Below are 25,305 nucleotides of genomic sequence, written 5' to 3' on the forward strand. Positions count from 1 at the left end.
CCTAATGGATGTGTATGCCCCTCCCCTCCCCCCACCCGCCCGACACCCACCCGATGAAGGTGATTCCTCTCTGTCCACTTAGGCGTCCATCCGTTCGTACCAATTTGCTGGTGAGCGCGCTCACGTGGTGCTCGTGTGTCCATTCTTGGGATACCTGGCCTACTGGAACGGGTTCCAGCTCTGGCCAGGAGAACACGAGAGGCGCCCTCTCACCGCTGCTCCTCACAGCCGAATGGCACTCCGTGGTGTCCACGCGCCACATTTTATTGATGCACTCCTGGATGGATGGGCACTCGGGTCGCTTCCACGTCTTTGCGATTGTGAATTGTGCCCTAACTGTCACCCTAACCCTTACCCAGCCCGTCTCCTCTGCCCCTGCCTGACGCACTCCTCCCCGGCCAGGCCCGTCACTGTCCTGGGCCCCCGCCTGACCGGCTCCTCCCCGCCCGGCCTGTCACCGTCCTCTGCCCCTGCCTGACATGCTCCTTCCCGCCCGCCCGGCCTCTCACCGTCCTGGGCCCCTGCCTGACCGGCTCCTCCGTCGCCTGGGCCTTCCAAGGGCTTGGTATGGACGCTGCTTCCAGGAAGCCCACCAGAAACCCGGCAGCAGGGTGGCCGCAGCAGTCTCCAGCAGCCGTCCCTAAGTCGCGTGAGTGCGGGGGACGTGCCCCCGCTGTGCCGCGGGGGCCCAGCCTGGTGTCTTCCCTGAGGCCCTGCGGCTGCCGGCTGGGCTGCCGCTCCCAGCAAGGGGAGAGCCGCGGAGGTGGGGACCGCCTCCTGATGGGGACGTACACGCAGCTCTCCACGTCGGATTCCGGGGCTCTCTGTCCTGCCCGAAGGCCCAGCTGGCCTGCGGGTCCTTGGAGTGGCAAAAACCTCCGAAAACTGAGACTGAGGGTCCGGTGGGTGTCTGCACTTTTGTGCTGGGCACCCCAGGGAGGCCCGGGGGCTGGCTGGACAACGTGGTCTGCTGGGCGGGGGGTTGGGGGTGTTGGAGGAGCCACTGATGCCCTTTGCACTTTTGGTAGCAAGAGTCTGAGGTGTCTCTGAGCCCTGTGCCCTGTGGGGGCGGGGCGGGGGGGAGGAGGAGGAGGAGGAGGAGGTGGGAAGGGCCGGGGCCTGCAGTCCTGTTCCCGGGGTGGCACGGCAAGTGGCTTCTTCCACAGGCTGCTTGGCCTGGGCTCCCTGCACCTGGGCCTTTGGAGGACCGGCCCTGTGCTTGCCAACACTTCCTGCAGGGACCCAGAGCTGGGAGGTGGCATCTCTCAGCCCTGGGTCGGGCAGAGCCCCAGCGGGCCATGCCCACAACCTCTCTCAGCACCGGTCCCCCAGAAGGCTCCTTTGGGACCAGGATTCTCTTGCGGTGACTCTTTAAGGTCTGGCCCCTGGATGGAGGGGCACCAGGAGTAGAGGAGCAGGAAGGGGAAGGGGGTGGCCATGCGAGGGGACACTTTGAGGCCGAGTCCCAGCTTCAGCCTGATCCTCCTGGGAACCCCGCTCTGAGACAAGGAGCCGGGCTTCGCATTCCCACAGCAGCCAGTCGTGGGCTGAGGACACCTGGGGCGTTGGGAACTCCCTGGCTTCTCCTTGGTTTAACGTCTAGAGCTGCTTGTGAACCGCGCCGCCACACACACCCGAGCGCAGGTGTCTTCCGCACAGACTGCGGGCCTCGCTCTTCTGAACGCCGCTAGCTCGCCACCCACCCACGGGTGAACCTGGTCAGGGTGCTTTCTCTAAGGGGCAGACTCTTTTCCGGGCGGGCTACCGGTGTCTCTGTTTGCTCGTTTCTTTCTTCCATTCCGGGAAAGTCTTCCTTGCTGGGTGTGGAAATCTCCTATGCCTTCCCTCGCCTATTCTGTCAGCTTTAAAATTCTCTTTCAGTTGCCACCCTCACAGATGGATTAGGAAACTCTTTCCGGTGCACTCATTAGTGAAATGACCTCCAGGAAGCTGGAATCCAATATCTAATGGCCGATTTTTAGCGAGTCCACACGCCAGGGTGGTCGGGGTCCAATGCAGCCCCGGCCAGGCCCAGGCCCCTTGGACTGGGCCACAGGAGGACACGGAGGAGGGTCCCGGCCCCCACGAAGCGGTGCCGGCAGTTCTCCACGGGCTTGGGCGTTTTCCAGAGGTAGGAGATGGAGGGGACTGATTTCTTCAGCGCCCCCCAAACCACGCCACCCCACCCCACCCATGGGACACATCCCCAGAGAGAGACGCCCCATACACTGGCTGTGCCCCAGCCCTGGCCCGGGGGAATAGGCGGCAGCCCACCCACAGGGCGCGGGGGGGGGGGGGGGGGCGCAGCTGAAAGGGGTTGTGGGGGAGGGCGGCCCCTGGCTGGGGTCAAAGGGCGAGCGTCCCGCGCGTGCGCAGTCAGCGGCAGGCAGCGACGCGCTGGGGGTGGGCAGCGGGTAGGTGAAGGAGGCCGGGCGAGGAGACGAGGGGGGCTGGGAGGGCTCCACCTTGGCGAGTCCAGCCGTGGAGGCGCATCTTGTGTGAGTGTGAGTGAGTGTGAGTGTGTGTGTGTGTGTATAGAGAGACAGCCCCCCGCCCCGCCCCGCCCCGCCCAGCCCCGCCCATCACCCCCGTCCCTGGGAGCCCGCGGGACCCGGCCGGCGAACTCAACCGGCCCGGCCCGGCGCGGGAGGCGGCGGCGGGGAAGCCCAGAGAGGCTCGGCTTCTTGAGCGGGGCAGGGGCGCCCTCCGCCGCCGTCTAGGGCCACACCACCCTGAACGCCCCCGATCTCGTCTGGTCTGGGAAGCTAAGCAGGGTCGGGCCCGGTTAGTACTTGGATGGGAGACCGCCTGGGAATACCGGGTGCCACAGGCTGCTGCTTTTTTTTTTTTTTTTTGCCTCTTGTTCTGTCCCCTTTCTGGGAGCGCGGCGGCGGCCCGGGGTGGGGGTCACCCCCACCCTCAGCGCCCGCGCGGTGCCTGGCGCCCCAGCCCGCACCGTGGGGCCTCCTCTTGTCCCAAGCCGCGACACCGCCGCCACGCGGCAGCATGTGTGGCATCTGGACTGTCAGGTCTCAGACCAAAGGTCTGCTCTGTGGGAACCGACACGCTGGAGGAAACCTTGAGAGTCTGAGAGGGGAGGGAGTTCCAGAAGAAGGCCAGGATGTCATTTTGAGGGAGTATGTGACCAGAACTCGTCCCGTTGCTTTTGGGGTTCTATGGGCTACACGCAGGAATCTTTGGTGGTGGCACCTGATGTTGGGGGATCCGGAGTCACACCCAGACCTGCTCCACAGGCCTCCTTTTACTTTTCTCTTCGGATTCATTATTTTTAAAAAGTGTCTCTTACCTCTAGGATTGCATTTTCTTTTCTCTCTCTCTTCAAGCAGATGATGGGAGTACAAGTATTCAGGTGACATGTGACGCCCGTGCCCCCCTCCCCCCTGCGTTCTTTTTTTTTTTTTTTTTTTGAGACAGAGTCTCGTTTTGCTGCCCAGGCTAGAGTGAGTGCCATGGCGTCAGCCTAGCTCACAGCAACCTCAATCTCCGGGCTCAAGCAATCCTGCTGCCTCAGCCTCCCGAGTAGTTGGGACTACAGGCATGCACCACCACGCCCGGCTGTGTTTTTCTATATATATTAGTTGGCCAATTAATTTCTTTCTATTTTTAGTAGAGACGGGGTCTCGCTCTTGCTCAGGCTGGTTTCGAACTCCTGACCTGGAGCAATCCGCCCGCCTCGGCCTCCCAGAGAGCTAGGATTACAGGCGTGAGCCACCGCGCCCGGCCCCCCCTGTGTTCTTATTCATATACCTCTCATGTTGTTCCAGCGTATTGTGGGGGTACCAATGTTAAGGTCGGGTGCCTTGCCCTCTCCAAGCCTCCCCCCTCGGGTCAGAGCTTCAAGTGCGCCCATCCCCCAGTCGGTGCGCACCCACCCCATGCCTAATGGATGTGTATGCCCCTCCCCTCCCCCCACCCGCCCGACACCCACCCGATGAAGGTGATTCCTCTCTGTCCACTTAGGCGTCCATCCGTTCGTACCAATTTGCTGGTGAGCGCGCTCACGTGGTGCTCGTGTGTCCATTCTTGGGATACCTGGCCTACTGGAACGGGTTCCAGCTCTGGCCAGGAGAACACGAGAGGCGCCCTCTCACCGCTGCTCCTCACAGCCGAATGGCACTCCGTGGTGTCCACGCGCCACATTTTATTGATGCACTCCTGGATGGATGGGCACTCGGGTCGCTTCCACGTCTTTGCGATTGTGAATTGTGCCCTAACTGTCACCCTACCCCTTACCCAGCCCGTCTCCTCTGCCCCTGCCTGACGCACTCCTCCCCGGCCAGGCCCGTCACTGTCCTGGGCCCCCGCCTGACCGGCTCCTCCCCGCCCGGCCTGTCACCGTCCTCTGCCCCTGCCTGACATGCTCCTTCCCGCCCGCCCGGCCTCTCACCGTCCTGGGCCCCTGCCTGACCGGCTCCTCCGTCGCCTGGGCCTTCCAAGGGCTTGGTATGGACGCTGCTTCCAGGAAGCCCACCAGAAACCCGGCAGCAGGGTGGCCGCAGCAGTCTCCAGCAGCCGTCCCTAAGTCGCGTGAGTGCGGGGGACGTGCCCCCGCTGTGCCGCGGGGGCCCAGCCTGGTGTCTTCCCTGAGGCCCTGCGGCTGCCGGCTGGGCTGCCGCTCCCAGCAAGGGGAGAGCCGCGGAGGTGGGGACCGCCTCCTGATGGGGACGTACACGCAGCTCTCCACGTCGGATTCCGGGGCTCTCTGTCCTGCCCGAAGGCCCAGCTGGCCTGCGGGTCCTTGGAGTGGCAAAAACCTCCGAAAACTGAGACTGAGGGTCCGGTGGGTGTCTGCACTTTTGTGCTGGGCACCCCAGGGAGGCCCGGGGGCTGGCTGGACAACGTGGTCTGCTGGGCGGGGGGGGGGGTGTTGGAGGAGCCACTGATGCCCTTTGCACTTTGGGTAGCAAGAGTCTGAGGTGTCTCTGAGCCCTGTGCCCTGTGGGGGCGGGGCGGGGGGGAGGAGGAGGAGGAGGAGGAGGTGGGAAGGGCCGGGGCCTGCAGTCCTGTTCCCGGGGTGGCACGGCAAGTGGCTTCTTCCACAGGCTGCTTGGCCTGGGCTCCCTGCACCTGGGCCTTTGGAGGACCGGCCCTGTGCTTGCCAACACTTCCTGCAGGGACCCAGAGCTGGGAGGTGGCATCTCTCAGCCCTGGGTAGGGCAGAGCCCCAGCGGGCCATGCCCACAACCTCTCTCAGCACCGGTCCCCCAGAAGGCTCCTTTGGGACCAGGATTCTCTTGCGGTGACTCTTTAAGGTCTGGCCCCTGGATGGAGGGGCACCAGGAGTAGAGGAGCAGGAAGGGGAAGGGGGTGGCCATGCGAGGGGACACTTTGAGGCCGAGTCCCAGCTTCAGCCTGATCCTCCTGGGAACCCCGCTCTGAGACAAGGAGCCGGGCTTCGCATTCCCACAGCAGCCAGTCGTGGGCTGAGGACACCTGGGGCGTTGGGAACTCCCTGGCTTCTCCTTGGTTTAACGTCTAGAGCTGCTTGTGAACCGCGCCGCCACACACACCCGAGCGCAGGTGTCTTCCGCACAGACTGCGGGCCTCGCTCTTCTGAACGCCGCCAGCTCGCCACCCACCCACGGGTGAACCTGGTCAGGGTGCTTTCTCTAAGGGGCAGACTCTTTTCCGGGCGGGCTACCGGTGTCTCTGTTTGCTCGTTTCTTTCTTCCATTCCGGGAAAGTCTTCCTTGCTGGGTGTGGAAATCTCCTATGCCTTCCCTCGCCTATTCTGTCAGCTTTAAAATTCTCTTTCAGTTGCCACCCTCACAGATGGATTAGGAAACTCTTTCCGGTGCACTCATTAGTGAAATGACCTCCAGGAAGCTGGAATCCAATATCTAATGGCCGATTTTTAGCGAGTCCACACGCCAGGGTGGTCGGGGTCCAATGCAGCCCCGGCCAGGCCCAGGCCCCTTGGACTGGGCCACAGGAGGACACGGAGGAGGGTCCCGGCCCCCACGAAGCGGTGCCGGCAGTTCTCCACGGGCTTGGGCGTTTTCCAGAGGTAGGAGATGGAGGGGACTGATTTCTTCAGCGCCCCCCAAACCACGCCACCCCACCCCACCCATGGGACACATCCCCAGAGAGAGACGCCCCATACACTGGCTGTGCCCCAGCCCTGGCCCGGGGGAATAGGCGGCAGCCCACCCACAGGGCGCGGGGGGGGGGGCGCAGCTGAAAGGGGTTGTGGGGGAGGGCGGCCCCTGGCTGGGGTCAAAGGGCGAGCGTCCCGCGCGTGCGCAGTCAGCGGCAGGCAGCGACGCGCTGGGGGTGGGCAGCGGGTAGGTGAAGGAGGCCGGGCGAGGAGACGAGGGGGGCTGGGAGGGCTCCACCTTGGCGAGTCCAGCCGTGGAGGCGCATCTTGTGTGAGTGTGAGTGAGTGTGAGTGTGTGTGTGTGTGTATAGAGAGACAGCCCCCCGCCCCGCCCCGCCCCGCCCCGCCCATCACCCCCGTCCCTGGGAGCCCGCGGGACCCGGCCGGCGAACTCAACCGGCCCGGCCCGGCGCGGGAGGCGGCGGCGGGGAAGCCCAGAGAGGCTCGGCTTCTTGAGCGGGGCAGGGGCGCCCTCCGCCGCCGTCTAGGGCCACACCACCCTGAACGCCCCCGATCTCGTCTGGTCTGGGAAGCTAAGCAGGGTCGGGCCCGGTTAGTACTTGGATGGGAGACCGCCTGGGAATACCGGGTGCCACAGGCTGCTGCTTTTTTTTTTTTTTTTTGCCTCTTGTTCTGTCCCCTTTCTGGGAGCGCGGCGGCGGCCCGGGGTGGGGGTCACCCCCACCCTCAGCGCCCGCGCGGTGCCTGGCGCCCCAGCCCGCACCGTGGGGCCTCCTCTTGTCCCAAGCCGCGACACCGCCGCCACGCGGCAGCATGCGTGGCATCTGGACTGTCAGGTCTCAGACCAAAGGTCTGCTCTGTGGGAACCGACACGCTGGAGGAAACCTTGAGAGTCTGAGAGGGGAGGGAGTTCCAGAAGAAGGCCAGGATGTCATTTTGAGGGAGTATGTGACCAGAACTCGTCCCGTTGCTTTTGGGGTTCTATGGGCTACACGCAGGAATCTTTGGTGGTGGCACCTGATGTTGGGGGATCCGGAGTCACACCCAGACCTGCTCCACAGGCCTCCTTTTACTTTTCTCTTCGGATTCATTATTTTTAAAAAGTGTCTCTTACCTCTAGGATTGCATTTTCTTTTCTCTCTCTCTTCAAGCAGATGATGGGAGTACAAGTATTCAGGTGACATGTGACGCCCGTGCCCCCCTCCCCCCTGCGTTCTTTTTTTTTTTTTTTTTTTTTTTGAGACAGAGTCTCGTTTTGCTGCCCAGGCTAGAGTGAGTGCCATGGCGTCAGCCTAGCTCACAGCAACCTCAATCTCCGGGCTCAAGCAATCCTGCTGCCTCAGCCTCCCGAGTAGTTGGGACTACAGGCATGCACCACCACGCCCGGCTGTGTTTTTCTATATATATTAGTTGGCCAATTAATTTCTTTCTATTTTTAGTAGAGACGGGGTCTCGCTCTTGCTCAGGCTGGTTTCGAACTCCTGACCTGGAGCAATCCGCCCGCCTCGGCCTCCCAGAGAGCTAGGATTACAGGCGTGAGCCACCGCGCCCGGCCCCCCCTGTGTTCTTATTCATATACCTCTCATGTTGTTCCAGCGTATTGTGGGGGTACCAATGTTAAGGTCGGGTGCCTTGCCCTCTCCAAGCCTCCCCCCTCGGGTCAGAGCTTCAAGTGCGCCCATCCCCCAGTCGGTGCGCACCCACCCCATGCCTAATGGATGTGTATGCCCCTCCCCTCCCCCCACCCGCCCGACACCCACCCGATGAAGGTGATTCCTCTCTGTCCACTTAGGCGTCCATCCGTTCGTACCAATTTGCTGGTGAGCGCGCTCACGTGGTGCTCGTGTGTCCATTCTTGGGATACCTGGCCTACTGGAACGGGTTCCAGCTCTGGCCAGGAGAACACGAGAGGCGCCCTCTCACCGCTGCTCCTCACAGCCGAATGGCACTCCGTGGTGTCCACGCGCCACATTTTATTGATGCACTCCTGGATGGATGGGCACTCGGGTCGCTTCCACGTCTTTGGGATTGTGAATTGTGCCCTAACTGTCACCCTACCCCTTACCCAGCCCGTCTCCTCTGCCCCTGCCTGACGCACTCCTCCCCGGCCAGGCCCGTCACTGTCCTGGGCCCCCGCCTGACCGGCTCCTCCCCGCCCGGCCTGTCACCGTCCTCTGCCCCTGCCTGACATGCTCCTTCCCGCCCGCCCGGCCTCTCACCGTCCTGGGCCCCTGCCTGACCGGCTCCTCCGTCGCCTGGGCCTTCCAAGGGCTTGGTATGGACGCTGCTTCCAGGAAGCCCACCAGAAACCCGGCAGCAGGGTGGCCGCAGCAGTCTCCAGCAGCCGTCCCTAAGTCGCGTGAGTGCGGGGGACGTGCCCCCGCTGTGCCGCGGGGGCCCAGCCTGGTGTCTTCCCTGAGGCCCTGCGGCTGCCGGCTGGGCTGCCGCTCCCCGCAAGGGGAGAGCCGCGGAGGTGGGGACCGCCTCCTGATGGGGACGTACACGCAGCTCTCCACGTCGGATTCCGGGGCTCTCTGTCCAGCCCGAAGGCCCAGCTGGCCTGCGGGTCCTTGGAGTGGCAAAAACATCCGAAAACTGAGATTGAGGGTCCGGTGGGTGTCTGCACTTTTGTGCTGGGCACCCCAGGGAGGCCCGGGGGCTGGCTGGACAACGTGGTCTGCTGGGCGGCGGGGTTGGAGGAGCAACTGATGCCCTTTGCACTTTGGGTAGCAAGAGTCTGAGGTGTCTCTGAGCCCTGTGCCCTGTGGGGGGGGGCGGGGGGGGAGGAGGAGGAGGAGGAGGAGGAGGTGGGAAGGGCCGGGGCCTGCAGTCCTGTTCCCGGGGTGGCACGGCAAGTGGCTTCTTCCACAGGCTGCTTGGCCTGGGCTCCCTGCACCTGGGCCTTTGGAGGACCGGCCCTGTGCTTGCCAACACTTCCTGCAGGGACCCAGAGCTGGGAGGTGGCATCTCTCAGCCCTGGGTAGGGCAGAGCCCCAGCGGGCCATGCCCACAACCTCTCTCAGCACCGGTCCCCCAGAAGGCTCCTTTGGGACCAGGATTCTCTTGCGGTGACTCTTTAAGGTCTGGCCCCTGGATGGAGGGGCACCAGGAGTAGAGGAGCAGGAAGGGGAAGGGGGTGGCCATGCGAGGGGACACTTTGAGGCCGAGTCCCAGCTTCAGCCTGATCCTCCTGGGAACCCCGCTCTGAGACAAGGAGCCGGGCTTCGCATTCCCACAGCAGCCAGTCGTGGGCTGAGGACACCTGGGGCGTTGGGAACTCCCTGGCTTCTCCTTGGTTTAACGTCTAGAGCTGCTTGTGAACCGCGCCGCCACACACACCCGAGCGCAGGTGTCTTCCGCACAGACTGCGGGCCTCGCTCTTCTGAACGCCGCTAGCTCGCCACCCACCCACGGGTGAACCTGGTCAGGGTGCTTTCTCTAAGGGGCAGACTCTTTTCCGGGCGGGCTACCGGTGTCTCTGTTTGCTCGTTTCTTTCTTCCATTCCGGGAAAGTCTTCCTTGCTGGGTGTGGAAATCTCCTATGCCTTCCCTCGCCTATTCTGTCAGCTTTAAAATTCTCTTTCAGTTGCCACCCTCACAGATGGATTAGGAAACTCTTTCCGGTGCACTCATTAGTGAAATGACCTCCAGGAAGCTGGAATCCAATATCTAATGGCCGATTTTTAGCGAGTCCACACGCCAGGGTGGTCGGGGTCCAATGCAGCCCCGGCCAGGCCCAGGCCCCTTGGACTGGGCCACAGGAGGACACGGAGGAGGGTCCCGGCCCCCACGAAGCGGTGCCGGCAGTTCTCCACGGGCTTGGGCGTTTTCCAGAGGTAGGAGATGGAGGGGACTGATTTCTTCAGCGCCCCCCAAACCACGCCACCCCACCCCACCCATGGGACACATCCCCAGAGAGAGACGCCCCATACACTGGCTGTGCCCCAGCCCTGGCCCGGGGGAATAGGCGGCAGCCCACCCACAGGGCGAGGGGGGGGCGCAGCTGAAAGGGGTTGTGGGGGAGGGCGGCCCCTGGCTGGGGTCAAAGGGCGAGCGTCCCGCGCGTGCGCAGTCAGCGGCAGGCAGCGACGCGCTGGGGGTGGGCAGCGGGTAGGTGAAGGAGGCCGGGCGAGGAGACGAGGGGGGCTGGGAGGGCTCCACCTTGGCGAGTCCAGCCGTGGAGGCGCATCTTGTGTGAGTGTGAGTGAGTGTGAGTGTGTGTGTGTGTGTATAGAGAGACAGCCCCCCGCCCCGCCCCGCCCCGCCCAGCCCCGCCCATCACCCCCGTCCCTGGGAGCCCGCGGGACCCGGCCGGCGAACTCAACCGGCCCGGCCCGGCGCGGGAGGCGGCGGCGGGGAAGCCCAGAGAGGCTCGGCTTCTTGAGCGGGGCAGGGGCGCCCTCCGCCGCCGTCTAGGGCCACACCACCCTGAACGCCCCCGATCTCGTCTGGTCTGGGAAGCTAAGCAGGGTCGGGCCCGGTTAGTACTTGGATGGGAGACCGCCTGGGAATACCGGGTGCCACAGGCTGCTGCTTTTTTTTTTTTTTTTTGCCTCTTGTTCTGTCCCCTTTCTGGGAGCGCGGCGGCGGCCCGGGGTGGGGGTCACCCCCACCCTCAGCGCCCGCGCGGTGCCTGGCGCCCCAGCCCGCACCGTGGGGCCTCCTCTTGTCCCAAGCCGCGACACCGCCGCCACGCGGCAGCATGCGTGGCATCTGGACTGTCAGGTCTCAGACCAAAGGTCTGCTCTGTGGGAACCGACACGCTGGAGGAAACCTTGAGAGTCTGAGAGGGGAGGGAGTTCCAGAAGAAGGCCAGGATGTCATTTTGAGGGAGTATGTGACCAGAACTCGTCCCGTTGCTTTTGGGGTTCTATGGGCTACACGCAGGAATCTTTGGTGGTGGCACCTGATGTTGGGGGATCCGGAGTCACACCCAGACCTGCTCCACAGGCCTCCTTTTACTTTTCTCTTCGGATTCATTATTTTTAAAAAGTGTCTCTTACCTCTAGGATTGCATTTTCTTTTCTCTCTCTCTTCAAGCAGATGATGGGAGTACAAGTATTCAGGTGACATGTGACGCCCGTGCCCCCCTCCCCCCTGCGTTCTTTTTTTTTTTTTTTTTTGAGACAGAGTCTCGTTTTGCTGCCCAGGCTAGAGTGAGTGCCATGGCGTCAGCCTAGCTCACAGCAACCTCAATCTCCGGGCTCAAGCAATCCTGCTGCCTCAGCCTCCCGAGTAGTTGGGACTACAGGCATGCACCACCACGCCCGGCTGTGTTTTTCTATATATATTAGTTGGCCAATTAATTTCTTTCTATTTTTAGTAGAGACGGGGTCTCGCTCTTGCTCAGGCTGGTTTCGAACTCCTGACCTGGAGCAATCCGCCCGCCTCGGCCTCCCAGAGAGCTAGGATTACAGGCGTGAGCCACCGCGCCCGGCCCCCCCTGTGTTCTTATTCATATACCTCTCATGTTGTTCCAGCGTATTGTGGGGGTACCAATGTTAAGGTCGGGTGCCTTGCCCTCTCCAAGCCTCCCCCCTCGGGTCAGAGCTTCAAGTGCGCCCATCCCCCAGTCGGTGCGCACCCACCCCATGCCTAATGGATGTGTATGCCCCTCCCCTCCCCCCACCCGCCCGACACCCACCCGATGAAGGTGATTCCTCTCTGTCCACTTAGGCGTCCATCCGTTCGTACCAATTTGCTGGTGAGCGCGCTCACGTGGTGCTCGTGTGTCCATTCTTGGGATACCTGGCCTACTGGAACGGGTTCCAGCTCTGGCCAGGAGAACACGAGAGGCGCCCTCTCACCGCTGCTCCTCACAGCCGAATGGCACTCCGTGGTGTCCACGCGCCACATTTTATTGATGCACTCCTGGATGGATGGGCACTCGGGTCGCTTCCACGTCTTTGGGATTGTGAATTGTGCCCTAACTGTCACCCTACCCCTTACCCAGCCCGTCTCCTCTGCCCCTGCCTGACGCACTCCTCCCCGGCCAGGCCCGTCACTGTCCTGGGCCCCCGCCTGACCGGCTCCTCCCCGCCCGGCCTGTCACCGTCCTCTGCCCCTGCCTGACATGCTCCTTCCCGCCCGCCCGGCCTCTCACCGTCCTGGGCCCCTGCCTGACCGGCTCCTCCGTCGCCTGGGCCTTCCAAGGGCTTGGTATGGACGCTGCTTCCAGGAAGCCCACCAGAAACCCGGCAGCAGGGTGGCCGCAGCAGTCTCCAGCAGCCGTCCCTAAGTCGCGTGAGTGCGGGGGACGTGCCCCCGCTGTGCCGCGGGGGCCCAGCCTGGTGTCTTCCCTGAGGCCCTGCGGCTGCCGGCTGGGCTGCCGCTCCCAGCAAGGGGAGAGCCGCGGAGGTGGGGACCGCCTCCTGATGGGGACGTACACGCAGCTCTCCACGTCGGATTCCGGGGCTCTCTGTCCTGCCCGAAGGCCCAGCTGGCCTGCGGGTCCTTGGAGTGGCAAAAACCTCCGAAAACTGAGACTGAGGGTCCGGTGGGTGTCTGCACTTTTGTGCTGGGCACCCCAGGGAGGCCCGGGGGCTGGCTGGACAACGTGGTCTGCTGGGCGGGGGGGGGGGGTGTTGGAGGAGCCACTGATGCCCTTTGCACTTTTGGTAGCAAGAGTCTGAGGTGTCTCTGAGCCCTGTGCCCTGTGGGGGCGGGGCGGGGGGGAGGAGGAGGAGGAGGAGGAGGAGGTGGGAAGGGCCGGGGCCTGCAGTCCTGTTCCCGGGGTGGCACGGCAAGTGGCTTCTTCCACAGGCTGCTTGGCCTGGGCTCCCTGCACCTGGGCCTTTGGAGGACCGGCCCTGTGCTTGCCAACACTTCCTGCAGGGACCCAGAGCTGGGAGGTGGCATCTCTCAGCCCTGGGTAGGGCAGAGCCCCAGCGGGCCATGCCCACAACCTCTCTCAGCACCGGTCCCCCAGAAGGCTCCTTTGGGACCAGGATTCTCTTGCGGTGACTCTTTAAGGTCTGGCCCCTGGATGGAGGGGCACCAGGAGTAGAGGAGCAGGAAGGGGAAGGGGGTGGCCATGCGAGGGGACACTTTGAGGCCGAGTCCCAGCTTCAGCCTGATCCTCCTGGGAACCCCGCTCTGAGACAAGGAGCCGGGCTTCGCATTCCCACAGCAGCCAGTCGTGGGCTGAGGACACCTGGGGCGTTGGGAACTCCCTGGCTTCTCCTTGGTTTAACGTCTAGAGCTGCTTGTGAACCGCGCCGCCACACACACCCGAGCGCAGGTGTCTTCCGCACAGACTGCGGGCCTCGCTCTTCTGAACGCCGCTAGCTCGCCACCCACCCACGGGTGAACCTGGTCAGGGTGCTTTCTCTAAGGGGCAGACTCTTTTCCGGGCGGGCTACCGGTGTCTCTGTTTGCTCGTTTCTTTCTTCCATTCCGGGAAAGTCTTCCTTGCTGGGTGTGGAAATCTCCTATGCCTTCCCTCGCCTATTCTGTCAGCTTTAAAATTCTCTTTCAGTTGCCACCCTCACAGATGGATTAGGAAACTCTTTCCGGTGCACTCATTAGTGAAATGACCTCCAGGAAGCTGGAATCCAATATCTAATGGCCGATTTTTAGCGAGTCCACACGCCAGGGTGGTCGGGGTCCAATGCAGCCCCGGCCAGGCCCAGGCCCCTTGGACTGGGCCACAGGAGGACACGGAGGAGGGTCCCGGCCCCCACGAAGCGGTGCCGGCAGTTCTCCACGGGCTTGGGCGTTTTCCAGAGGTAGGAGATGGAGGGGACTGATTTCTTCAGCGCCCCCCAAACCACGCCACCCCACCCCACCCATGGGACACATCCCCAGAGAGAGACGCCCCATACACTGGCTGTGCCCCAGCCCTGGCCCGGGGGAATAGGCGGCAGCCCACCCACAGGGCGAGGGGGGGGCGCAGCTGAAAGGGGTTGTGGGGGAGGGCGGCCCCTGGCTGGGGTCAAAGGGCGAGCGTCCCGCGCGTGCGCAGTCAGCGGCAGGCAGCGACGCGCTGGGGGTGGGCAGCGGGTAGGTGAAGGAGGCCGGGCGAGGAGACGAGGGGGGCTGGGAGGGCTCCACCTTGGCGAGTCCAGCCGTGGAGGCGCATCTTGTGTGAGTGTGAGTGAGTGTGAGTGTGTGTGTGTGTGTATAGAGAGACAGCCCCCCGCCCCGCCCCGCCCCGCCCCGCCCCGCCCATCACCCCCGTCCCTGGGAGCCCGCGGGACCCGGCCGGCGAACTCAACCGGCCCGGCCCGGCGCGGGAGGCGGCGGCGGGGAAGCCCAGAGAGGCTCGGCTTCTTGAGCGGGGCAGGGGCGCCCTCCGCCGCCGTCTAGGGCCACACCACCCTGAACGCCCCCGATCTCGTCTGGTCTGGGAAGCTAAGCAGGGTCGGGCCCGGTTAGTACTTGGATGGGAGACCGCCTGGGAATACCGGGTGCCACAGGCTGCTGCTTTTTTTTTTTTTTTTTGCCTCTTGTTCTGTCCCCTTTCTGGGAGCGCGGCGGCGGCCCGGGGTGGGGGTCACCCCCACCCTCAGCGCCCGCGCGGTGCCTGGCGCCCCAGCCCGCACCGTGGGGCCTCCTCTTGTCCCAAGCCGCGACACCGCCGCCACGCGGCAGCATGCGTGGCATCTGGACTGTCAGGTCTCAGACCAAAGGTCTGCTCTGTGGGAACCGACACGCTGGAGGAAACCTTGAGAGTCTGAGAGGGGAGGGAGTTCCAGAAGAAGGCCAGGATGTCATTTTGAGGGAGTATGTGACCAGAACTCGTCCCGTTGCTTTTGGGGTTCTATGGGCTACACGCAGGAATCTTTGGTGGTGGCACCTGATGTTGGGGGATCCGGAGTCACACCCAGACCTGCTCCACAGGCCTCCTTTTACTTTTCTCTTCGGATTCATTATTTTTAAAAAGTGTCTCTTACCTCTAGGATTGCATTTTCTTTTCTCTCTCTCTTCAAGCAGATGATGGGAGTACAAGTATTCAGGTGACATGTGACGCCCGTGCCCCCCTCCCCCCTGCGTTCTTTTTTTTTTTTTTTTTTTGAGACAGAGTCTCGTTTTGCTGCCCAGGCTAGAGTGAGTGCCATGGCGTCAGCCTAGCTCACAGCAACCTCAATCTCCGGGCTCAAGCAATCCTGCTGCCTCAGCCTCCCGAGTAGTTGGGACTACAGGCATGCACCACCACGCCCGGCTGTGTTTTTCTATATATATTAGTTGGCCAATTAATTTCTTTCTATTTTTAGTAGAGACGGGGTCTCGCTCTTGCTCAGGCTGGTTTCGAACTCCTGACCTGGAGCAATCCGCCCGCCTCGGCCTCCCAGAGAGCTAGGATTACAGGCGTGAGCCACCGCGCCCGGCCCCCCCTGTGTTCTTATTCATATACCTCTCATGTTGTTCCAGCGTATTGTGGGGGTACCAATGTTAAGGTCGGGTGCCTTGCCCTCTCCAAGCCTCCCCCCTCGGGTCAGAGCTTCAAGTGCGCCCATCCCCCAGTCGGTGCGCACCCACCCCATGCCTAATGGATGTGTATGCCCCTCCCCTCCCCCCACCCGCCCGACACCCACCCGATGAAGGTGATTCCTCTCTGTCCACTTAGGCGTCCATCCGTTCGTACCAATTTGCTGGTGAGCGCGCTCACGTGGTGCTCGTGTGTCCATTCTTGGGATACCTGGCCTACTGGAACGGGTTCCAGCTCTGGCCAGGAGAACACGAGAGGCGCCCTCTCACCGCTGCTCCTCACAGCCGAATGGCACTCCGTGGTGTCCACGCGCCACATTTTATTGATGCACTCCTGGATGGATGGGCACTCGGGTCGCTTCCACGTCTTTGCGATTGTGAATTGTGCCCTAACTGTCACCCTAACCCTTACCCAGCCCGTCTCCTCTGCCCCTGCCTGACGCACTCCTCCCCGGCCAGGCCCGTCACTGTCCTGGGCCCCCGCCTGACCGGCTCCTCCCCGCCCGGCCTGTCACCGTCCTCTGCCCCTGCCTGACATGCTCCTTCCCGCCCGCCCGGCCTCTCACCGTCCTGGGCCCCTGCCTGACCGGCTCCTCCGTCGCCTGGGCCTTCCAAGGGCTTGGTATGGACGCTGCTTCCAGGAAGCCCACCAGAAACCCGGCAGCAGGGTGGCCGCAGCAGTCTCCAGCAGCCGTCCCTAAGTCGCGTGAGTGCGGGGGACGTGCCCCCGCTGTGCCGCGGGGGCCCAGCCTGGTGTCTTCCCTGAGGCCCTGCGGCTGCCGGCTGGGCTGCCGCTCCCAGCAAGGGGAGAGCCGCGGAGGTGGGGACCGCCTCCTGATGGGGACGTACACGCAGCTCTCCACGTCGGATTCCGGGGCTCTCTGTCCTGCCCGAAGGCCCAGCTGGCCTGCGGGTCCTTGGAGTGGCAAAAACCTCCGAAAACTGAGACTGAGGGTCCGGTGGGTGTCTGCACTTTTGTGCTGGGCACCCCAGGGAGGCCCGGGGGCTGGCTGGACAACGTGGTCTGCTGGGCGGGGGGGGGGGGTGTTGGAGGAGCCACTGATGCCCTTTGCACTTTTGGTAGCAAGAGTCTGAGGTGTCTCTGAGCCCTGTGCCCTGTGGGGGCGGGGCGGGGGGGAGGAGGAGGAGGAGGAGGAGGTGGGAAGGGCCGGGGCCTGCAGTCCTGTTCCCGGGGTGGCACGGCAAGTGGCTTCTTCCACAGGCTGCTTGGCCTGGGCTCCCTGCACCTGGGCCTTTGGAGGACCGGCCCTGTGCTTGCCAACACTTCCTGCAGGGACCCAGAGCTGGGAGGTGGCATCTCTCAGCCCTGGGTAGGGCAGAGCCCCAGCGGGCCATGCCCACAACCTCTCTCAGCACCGGTCCCCCAGAAGGCTCCTTTGGGACCAGGATTCTCTTGCGGTGACTCTTTAAGGTCTGGCCCCTGGATGGAGGGGCACCAGGAGTAGAGGAGCAGGAAGGGGAAGGGGGTGGCCATGCGAGGGGACACTTTGAGGCCGAGTCCCAGCTTCAGCCTGATCCTCCTGGGAACCCCGCTCTGAGACAAGGAGCCGGGCTTCGCATTCCCACAGCAGCCAGTCGTGGGCTGAGGACACCTGGGGCGTTGGGAACTCCCTGGCTTCTCCTTGGTTTAACGTCTAGAGCTGCTTGTGAACCGCGCCGCCACACACACCCGAGCGCAGGTGTCTTCCACACAGACTGCGGGCCTCGCTCTTCTGAACGCCGCTAGCTCGCCACCCACCCACGGGTGAACCTGGTCAGGGTGCTTTCTCTAAGGGGCAGACTCTTTTCCGGGCGGGCTACCGGTGTCTCTGTTTGCTCGTTTCTTTCTTCCATTCCGGGAAAGTCTTCCTTGCTGGGTGTGGAAATCTCCTATGCCTTCCCTCGCCTATTCTGTCAGCTTTAAAATTCTCTTTCAGTTGCCACCCTCACAGATGGATTAGGAAACTCTTTCCGGTGCACTCATTAGTGAAATGACCTCCAGGAAGCTGGAATCCAATATCTAATGGCCGATTTTTAGCGAGTCCACACGCCAGGGTGGTCGGGGTCCAATGCAGCCCCGGCCAGGCCCAGGCCCCTTGGACTGGGCCACAGGAGGACACGGAGGAGGGTCCCGGCCCCCACGAAGCGGTGCCGGCAGTTCTCCACGGGCTTGGGCGTTTTCCAGAGGTAGGAGATGGAGGGGACTGATTTCTTCAGCGCCCCCCAAACCACGCCACCCCACCCCACCCATGGGACACATCCCCAGAGAGAGACGCCCCATACACTGGCTGTGCCCCAGCCCTGGCCCGGGGGAATAGGCGGCAGCCCACCCACAGGGCGAGGGGGGGGCGCAGCTGAAAGGGGTTGTGGGGGAGGGCGGCCCCTGGCTGGGGTCAAAGGGCGAGCGTCCCGCGCGTGCGCAGTCAGCGGCAGGCAGCGACGCGCTGGGGGTGGGCAGCGGGTAGGTGAAGGAGGCCGGGCGAGGAGACGAGGGGGGCTGGGAGGGCTCCACCTTGGCGAGTCCAGCCGTGGAGGCGCATCTTGTGTGAGTGTGAGTGAGTGTGAGTGTGTGTGTGTGTGTATAGAGAGACAGCCCCCCGCCCCGCCCCGCCCCGCCCCGCCCCGCCCATCACCCCCGTCCCTGGGAGCCCGCGGGACCCGGCCGGCGAACTCAACCGGCCCGGCCCGGCGCGGGAGGCGGCGGCGGGGAAGCCCAGAGAGGCTCGGCTTCTTGAGCGGGGCAGGGGCGCCCTCCGCCGCCGTCTAGGGCCACACCACCCTGAACGCCCCCGATCTCGTCTGGTCTGGGAAGCTAAGCAGGGTCGGGCCCGGTTAGTACTTGGATGGGAGACCGCCTGGGAATACCGGGTGCCACAGGCTGCTGCTTTTTTTTTTTTTTTTTGCCTCTTGTTCTGTCCCCTTTCTGGGAGCGCGGCGGCGGCCCGGGGTGGGGGTCACCCCCACCCTCAGCGCCCGCGCGGTGCCTGGCGCCCCAGCCCGCACCGTGGGGCCTCCTCTTGTCCCAAGCCGCGACACCGCCGCCACGCGGCAGCATGCGTGGCATCTGGACTGTCAGGTCTCAGACCAAAGGTCTGCTCTGTGGGAACCGACACGCTGGAGGAAACCTTGAGAGTCTGAGAGGGGAGGGAGTTCCAGAAGAAGGCCAGGATGTCATTTTGAGGGAGTATGTGACCAGAACTCGTCCCGTTGCTTTTGGGGTTCTATGGGCTACACGCAGGAATCTTTGGTGGTGGCACCTGATGTTGGGGGATCCGGAGTCACACCCAGACCTGCTCCACAGGCCTCCTTTTACTTTTCTCTTCGGATTCATTATTTTTAAAAAGTGTCTCTTACCTCTAGGATTGCATTTTCTTTTCTCTCTCTCTTCAAGCAGATGATGGGAGTACAAGTATTCAGGTGACATGTGACGCCCGTGCCCCCCTCCCCCCTGCGTTCTTTTTTTTTTTTTTTTTTTGAGACAGAGTCTCGTTTTGCTGCCCAGGCTAGAGTGAGTGCCATGGCGTCAGCCTAGCTCACAGCAACCTCAATCTCCGGGCTCAAGCAATCCTGCTGCCTCAGCCTCCCGAGTAGTTGGGACTACAGGCATGCACCACCACGCCCGGCTGTGTTTTTCTATATATATTAGTTGGCCAATTAATTTCTTTCTATTTTTAGTAGAGACGGGGTCTCGCTCTTGCTCAGGCTGGTTTCGAACTCCTGACCTGGAGCAATCCGCCCGCCTCGGCCTCCCAGAGAGCTAGGATTACAGGCGTGAGCCACCGCGCCCGGCCCCCCCTGTGTTCTTATTCATATACCTCTCATGTTGTTCCAGCGTATTGTGGGGGTACCAATGTTAAGGTCGGGTGCCTTGCCCTCTCCAAGCCTCCCCCCTCGGGTCAGAGCTTCAAGTGCGCCCATCCCCCAGTCGGTGCGCACCCACCCCATGCCTAATGGATGTGTATGCCCCTCCCCTCCCCCCACCCGCCCGACACCCACCCGATGAAGGTGATTCCTCTCTGTCCACTTAGGCGTCCATCCGTTCGTACCAATTTGCTGGTGAGCGCGCTCACGTGGTGCTCGTGTGTCCATTCTTGGGATACCTGGCCTACTGGAACGGGTTCCAGCTCTGGCCAGGAGAACACGAGAGGCGCCCTCTCACCGCTGCTCCTCACAGCCGAATGGCACTCCGTGGTGTCCACGCGCCACATTTTATTGATGCACTCCTGGATGGATGGGCACTCGGGTCGCTTCCACGTCTTTGCGATTGTGAATTGTGCCCTAACTGTCACCCTAACCCTTACCCAGCCCGTCTCCTCTGCCCCTGCCTGACGCACTCCTCCCCGGCCAGGCCCGTCACTGTCCTGGGCCCCCGCCTGACCGGCTCCTCCCCGCCCGGCCTGTCACCGTCCTCTGCCCCTGCCTGACATGCTCCTTCCCGCCCGCCCGGCCTCTCACCGTCCTGGGCCCCTGCCTGACCGGCTCCTCCGTCGCCTGGGCCTTCCAAGGGCTTGGTATGGACGCTGCTTCCAGGAAGCCCACCAGAAACCCGGCAGCAGGGTGGCCGCAGCAGTCTCCAGCAGCCGTCCCTAAGTCGCGTGAGTGCGGGGGACGTGCCCCCGCTGTGCCGCGGGGGCCCAGCCTGGTGTCTTCCCTGAGGCCCTGCGGCTGCCGGCTGGGCTGCCGCTCCCAGCAAGGGGAGAGCCGCGGAGGTGGGGACCGCCTCCTGATGGGGACGTACACGCAGCTCTCCACGTCGGATTCCGGGGCTCTCTGTCCTGCCCGAAGGCCCAGCTGGCCTGCGGGTCCTTGGAGTGGCAAAAACCTCCGAAAACTGAGACTGAGGGTCCGGTGGGTGTCTGCACTTTTGTGCTGGGCACCCCAGGGAGGCCCGGGGGCTGGCTGGACAACGTGGTCTGCTGGGCGGGGGGGGGGGGTGTTGGAGGAGCCACTGATGCCCTTTGCACTTTTGGTAGCAAGAGTCTGAGGTGTCTCTGAGCCCTGTGCCCTGTGGGGGCGGGGCGGGGGGGAGGAGGAGGAGGAGGAGGAGGTGGGAAGGGCCGGGGCCTGCAGTCCTGTTCCCGGGGTGGCACGGCAAGTGGCTTCTTCCACAGGCTGCTTGGCCTGGGCTCCCTGCACCTGGGCCTTTGGAGGACCGGCCCTGTGCTTGCCAACACTTCCTGCAGGGACCCAGAGCTGGGAGGTGGCATCTCTCAGCCCTGGGTAGGGCAGAGCCCCAGCGGGCCATGCCCACAACCTCTCTCAGCACCGGTCCCCCAGAAGGCTCCTTTGGGACCAGGATTCTCTTGCGGTGACTCTTTAAGGTCTGGCCCCTGGATGGAGGGGCACCAGGAGTAGAGGAGCAGGAAGGGGAAGGGGGTGGCCATGCGAGGGGACACTTTGAGGCCGAGTCCCAGCTTCAGCCTGATCCTCCTGGGAACCCCGCTCTGAGACAAGGAGCCGGGCTTCGCATTCCCACAGCAGCCAGTCGTGGGCTGAGGACACCTGGGGCGTTGGGAACTCCCTGGCTTCTCCTTGGTTTAACGTCTAGAGCTGCTTGTGAACCGCGCCGCCACACACACCCGAGCGCAGGTGTCTTCCACACAGACTGCGGGCCTCGCTCTTCTGAACGCCGCTAGCTCGCCACCCACCCACGGGTGAACCTGGTCAGGGTGCTTTCTCTAAGGGGCAGACTCTTTTCCGGGCGGGCTACCGGTGTCTCTGTTTGCTCGTTTCTTTCTTCCATTCCGGGAAAGTCTTCCTTGCTGGGTGTGGAAATCTCCTATGCCTTCCCTCGCCTATTCTGTCAGCTTTAAAATTCTCTTTCAGTTGCCACCCTCACAGATGGATTAGGAAACTCTTTCCGGTGCACTCATTAGTGAAATGACCTCCAGGAAGCTGGAATCCAATATCTAATGGCCGATTTTTAGCGAGTCCACACGCCAGGGTGGTCGGGGTCCAATGCAGCCCCGGCCAGGCCCAGGCCCCTTGGACTGGGCCACAGGAGGACACGGAGGAGGGTCCCGGCCCCCACGAAGCGGTGCCGGCAGTTCTCCACGGGCTTGGGCGTTTTCCAGAGGTAGGAGATGGAGGGGACTGATTTCTTCAGCGCCCCCCAAACCACGCCACCCCACCCCACCCATGGGACACATCCCCAGAGAGAGACGCCCCATACACTGGCTGTGCCCCAGCCCTGGCCCGGGGGAATAGGCGGCAGCCCACCCACAGGGCGCGGGGGGGGGGGGGGGCGCAGCTGAAAGGGGTTGTGGGGGAGGGCGGCCCCTGGCTGGGGTCAAAGGGCGAGCGTCCCGCGCGTGCGCAGTCAGCGGCAGGCAGCGACGCGCTGGGGGTGGGCAGCGGGTAGGTGAAGGAGGCCGGGCGAGGAGACGAGGGGGGCTGGGAGGGCTCCACCTTGGCGAGTCCAGCCGTGGAGGCGCATCTTGTGTGAGTGTGAGTGAGTGTGAGTGTGTGTGTGTGTGTATAGAGAGACAGCCCCCCGCCCCGCCCCGCCCCGCCCAGCCCCGCCCATCACCCCCGTCCCTGGGAGCCCGCGGGACCCGGCCGGCGAACTCAACCGGCCCGGCCCGGCGCGGGAGGCGGCGGCGGGGAAGCCCAGAGAGGCTCGGCTTCTTGAGCGGGGCAGGGGCGCCCTCCGCCGCCGTCTAGGGCCACACCACCCTGAACGCCCCCGATCTCGTCTGGTCTGGGAAGCTAAGCAGGGTCGGGCCCGGTTAGTACTTGGATGGGAGACCGCCTGGGAATACCGGGTGCCACAGGCTGCTGCTTTTTTTTTTTTTTTTTGCCTCTTGTTCTGTCCCCTTTCTGGGAGCGCGGCGGCGGCCCGGGGTGGGGGTCACCCCCACCCTCAGCGCCCGCGCGGTGCCTGGCGCCCCAGCCCGCACCGTGGGGCCTCCTCTTGTCCCAAGCCGCGACACCGCCGCCACGCGGCAGCATGTGTGGCATCTGGACTGTCAGGTCTCAGACCAAAGGTCTGCTCTGTGGGAACCGACACGCTGGAGGAAACCTTGAGAGTCTGAGAGGGGAGGGAGTTCCAGAAGAAGGCCAGGATGTCATTTTGAGGGAGTATGTGACCAGAACTCGTCCCGTTGCTTTTGGGGTTCTATGGGCTACACGCAGGAATCTTTGGTGGTGGCACCTGATGTTGGGGGATCCGGAGTCACACCCAGACCTGCTCCACAGGCCTCCTTTTACTTTTCTCTTCGGATTCATTATTTTTAAAAAGTGTCTCTTACCTCTAGGATTGCATTTTCTTTTCTCTCTCTCTTCAAGCAGATGATGGGAGTACAAGTATTCAGGTGACATGTGACGCCCGTGCCCCCCTCCCCCCTGCGTTCTTTTTTTTTTTTTTTTTTTGAGACAGAGTCTCGTTTTGCTGCCCAGGCTAGAGTGAGTGCCATGGCGTCAGCCTAGCTCACAGCAACCTCAATCTCCGGGCTCAAGCAATCCTGCTGCCTCAGCCTCCCGAGTAGTTGGGACTACAGGCATGCACCACCACGCCCGGCTGTGTTTTTCTATATATATTAGTTGGCCAATTAATTTCTTTCTATTTTTAGTAGAGACGGGGTCTCGCTCTTGCTCAGGCTGGTTTCGAACTCCTGACCTGGAGCAATCCGCCCGCCTCGGCCTCCCAGAGAGCTAGGATTACAGGCGTGAGCCACCGCGCCCGGCCCCCCCTGTGTTCTTATTCATATACCTCTCATGTTGTTCCAGCGTATTGTGGGGGTACCAATGTTAAGGTCGGGTGCCTTGCCCTCTCCAAGCCTCCCCCCTCGGGTCAGAGCTTCAAGTGCGCCTATCCCCCAGTCGGTGCGCACCCACCCCATGCCTAATGGATGTGTATGCCCCTCCCCTCCCCCCACCCGCCCGACACCCACCCGATGAAGGTGATTCCTCTCTGTCCACTTAGGCGTCCATCCGTTCGTACCAATTTGCTGGTGAGCGCGCTCACGTGGTGCTCGTGTGTCCATTCTTGGGATACCTGGCCTACTGGAACGGGTTCCAGCTCTGGCCAGGAGAACACGAGAGGCGCCCTCTCACCGCTGCTCCTCACAGCCGAATGGCACTCCGTGGTGTCCACGCGCCACATTTTATTGATGCACTCCTGGATGGATGGGCACTCGGGTCGCTTCCACGTCTTTGCGATTGTGAATTGTGCCCTAACTGTCACCCTACCCCTTACCCAGCCCGTCTCCTCTGCCCCTGCCTGACGCACTCCTCCCCGGCCAGGCCCGTCACTGTCCTGGGCCCCCGCCTGACCGGCTCCTCCCCGCCCGGCCTGTCACCGTCCTCTGCCCCTGCCTGACATGCTCCTTCCCGCCCGCCCGGCCTCTCACCGTCCTGGGCCCCTGCCTGACCGGCTCCTCCGTCGCCTGGGCCTTCCAAGGGCTTGGTATGGACGCTGCTTCCAGGAAGCCCACCAGAAACCCGGCAGCAGGGTGGCCGCAGCAGTCTCCAGCAGCCGTCCCTAAGTCGCGTGAGTGCGGGGGACGTGCCCCCGCTGTGCCGCGGGGGCCCAGCCTGGTGTCTTCCCTGAGGCCCTGCGGCTGCCGGCTGGGCTGCCGCTCCCAGCAAGGGGAGAGCCACGGAGGTGGGGACCGCCTCCTGATGGGGACGTACACGCAGCTCTCCACGTCGAATTCCGGGGCTCTCTGTCCTGCCCGAAGGCCCAGCTGGCCTGCGGGTCCTTGGAGTGGCAAAAACCTCCGAAAACTGAGACTGAGGGTCCGGTGGGTGTCTGCACTTTTGTGCTGGGCACCCCAGGGAGGCCCGGGGGCTGGCTAGACAACGTGGTCTGCTGGGCGGGGGGGGGGGGTGTTGGAGGAGCCACTGATGCCCTTTGCACTTTTGGTAGCAAGAGTCTGAGGTGTCTCTGAGCCCTGTGCCCTGTGGGGGCGGGGCGGGGGGGAGGAGGAGGAGGAGGAGGAGGTGGGAAGGGCCGGGGCCTGCAGTCCTGTTCCCGGGGTGGCACGGCAAGTGGCTTCTTCCACAGGCTGCTTGGCCTGGGCTCCCTGCACCTGGGCCTTTGGAGGACCGGCCCTGTGCTTGCCAACACTTCCTGCAGGGACCCAGAGCTGGGAGGTGGCATCTCTCAGCCCTGGGTAGGGCAGAGCCCCAGCGGGCCATGCCCACAACCTCTCTCAGCACCGGTCCCCCAGAAGGCTCCTTTGGGACCAGGATTCTCTTGCGGTGACTCTTTAAGGTCTGGCCCCTGGATGGAGGGGCACCAGGAGTAGAGGAGCAGGAAGGGGAAGGGGGTGGCCATGCGAGGGGACACTTTGAGGCCGAGTCCCAGCTTCAGCCTGATCCTCCTGGGAACCCCGCTCTGAGACAAGGAGCCGGGCTTCGCATTCCCACAGCAGCCAGTCGTGGGCTGAGGACACCTGGGGCGTTGGGAACTCCCTGGCTTCTCCTTGGTTTAACGTCTAGAGCTGCTTGTGAACCGCGCCGCCACACACACCCGAGCGCAGGTGTCTTCCGCACAGACTGCGGGCCTCGCTCTTCTGAACGCCGCTAGCTCGCCACCCACCCACGGGTGAACCTGGTCAGGGTGCTTTCTCTAAGGGGCAGACTCTTTTCCGGGCGGGCTACCGGTGTCTCTGTTTGCTCGTTTCTTTCTTCCATTCCGGGAAAGTCTTCCTTGCTGGGTGTGGAAATCTCCTATGCCTTCCCTCGCCTATTCTGTCAGCTTTAAAATTCTCTTTCAGTTGCCACCCTCACAGATGGATTAGGAAACTCTTTCCGGTGCACTCATTAGTGAAATGACCTCCAGGAAGCTGGAA

At 63.3% G+C, this 25,305-nt stretch overlaps 6 pseudogenes; all 6 read left to right on the forward strand.

Annotated features, from left to right (window-relative positions):
• Positions 1 to 2,714: 2,714 nt before the first annotated feature.
• LOC142874538 (uncharacterized) lies at positions 2,715 to 2,833 on the forward strand (annotated as a pseudogene).
• Positions 2,834 to 6,600: 3,767 nt separating this feature from the next.
• LOC142874539 (uncharacterized) lies at positions 6,601 to 6,719 on the forward strand (annotated as a pseudogene).
• A 3,770-nt stretch (positions 6,720 to 10,489) lies between these two features.
• LOC142874540 (uncharacterized) lies at positions 10,490 to 10,608 on the forward strand (annotated as a pseudogene).
• A 3,772-nt stretch (positions 10,609 to 14,380) lies between these two features.
• Positions 14,381 to 14,499, forward strand: LOC142874541 (uncharacterized; annotated as a pseudogene).
• Positions 14,500 to 18,269: 3,770 nt separating this feature from the next.
• LOC142874542 (uncharacterized) lies at positions 18,270 to 18,388 on the forward strand (annotated as a pseudogene).
• A 3,777-nt stretch (positions 18,389 to 22,165) lies between these two features.
• LOC142874543 (uncharacterized) lies at positions 22,166 to 22,284 on the forward strand (annotated as a pseudogene).
• Positions 22,285 to 25,305: the final 3,021 nt, after the last annotated feature.

This window comes from Microcebus murinus, chromosome 12 (genome assembly GCF_040939455.1).
Source record: "Microcebus murinus isolate Inina chromosome 12, M.murinus_Inina_mat1.0, whole genome shotgun sequence".
Classification (NCBI taxonomy): Eukaryota; Metazoa; Chordata; class Mammalia; order Primates; family Cheirogaleidae; genus Microcebus; species Microcebus murinus.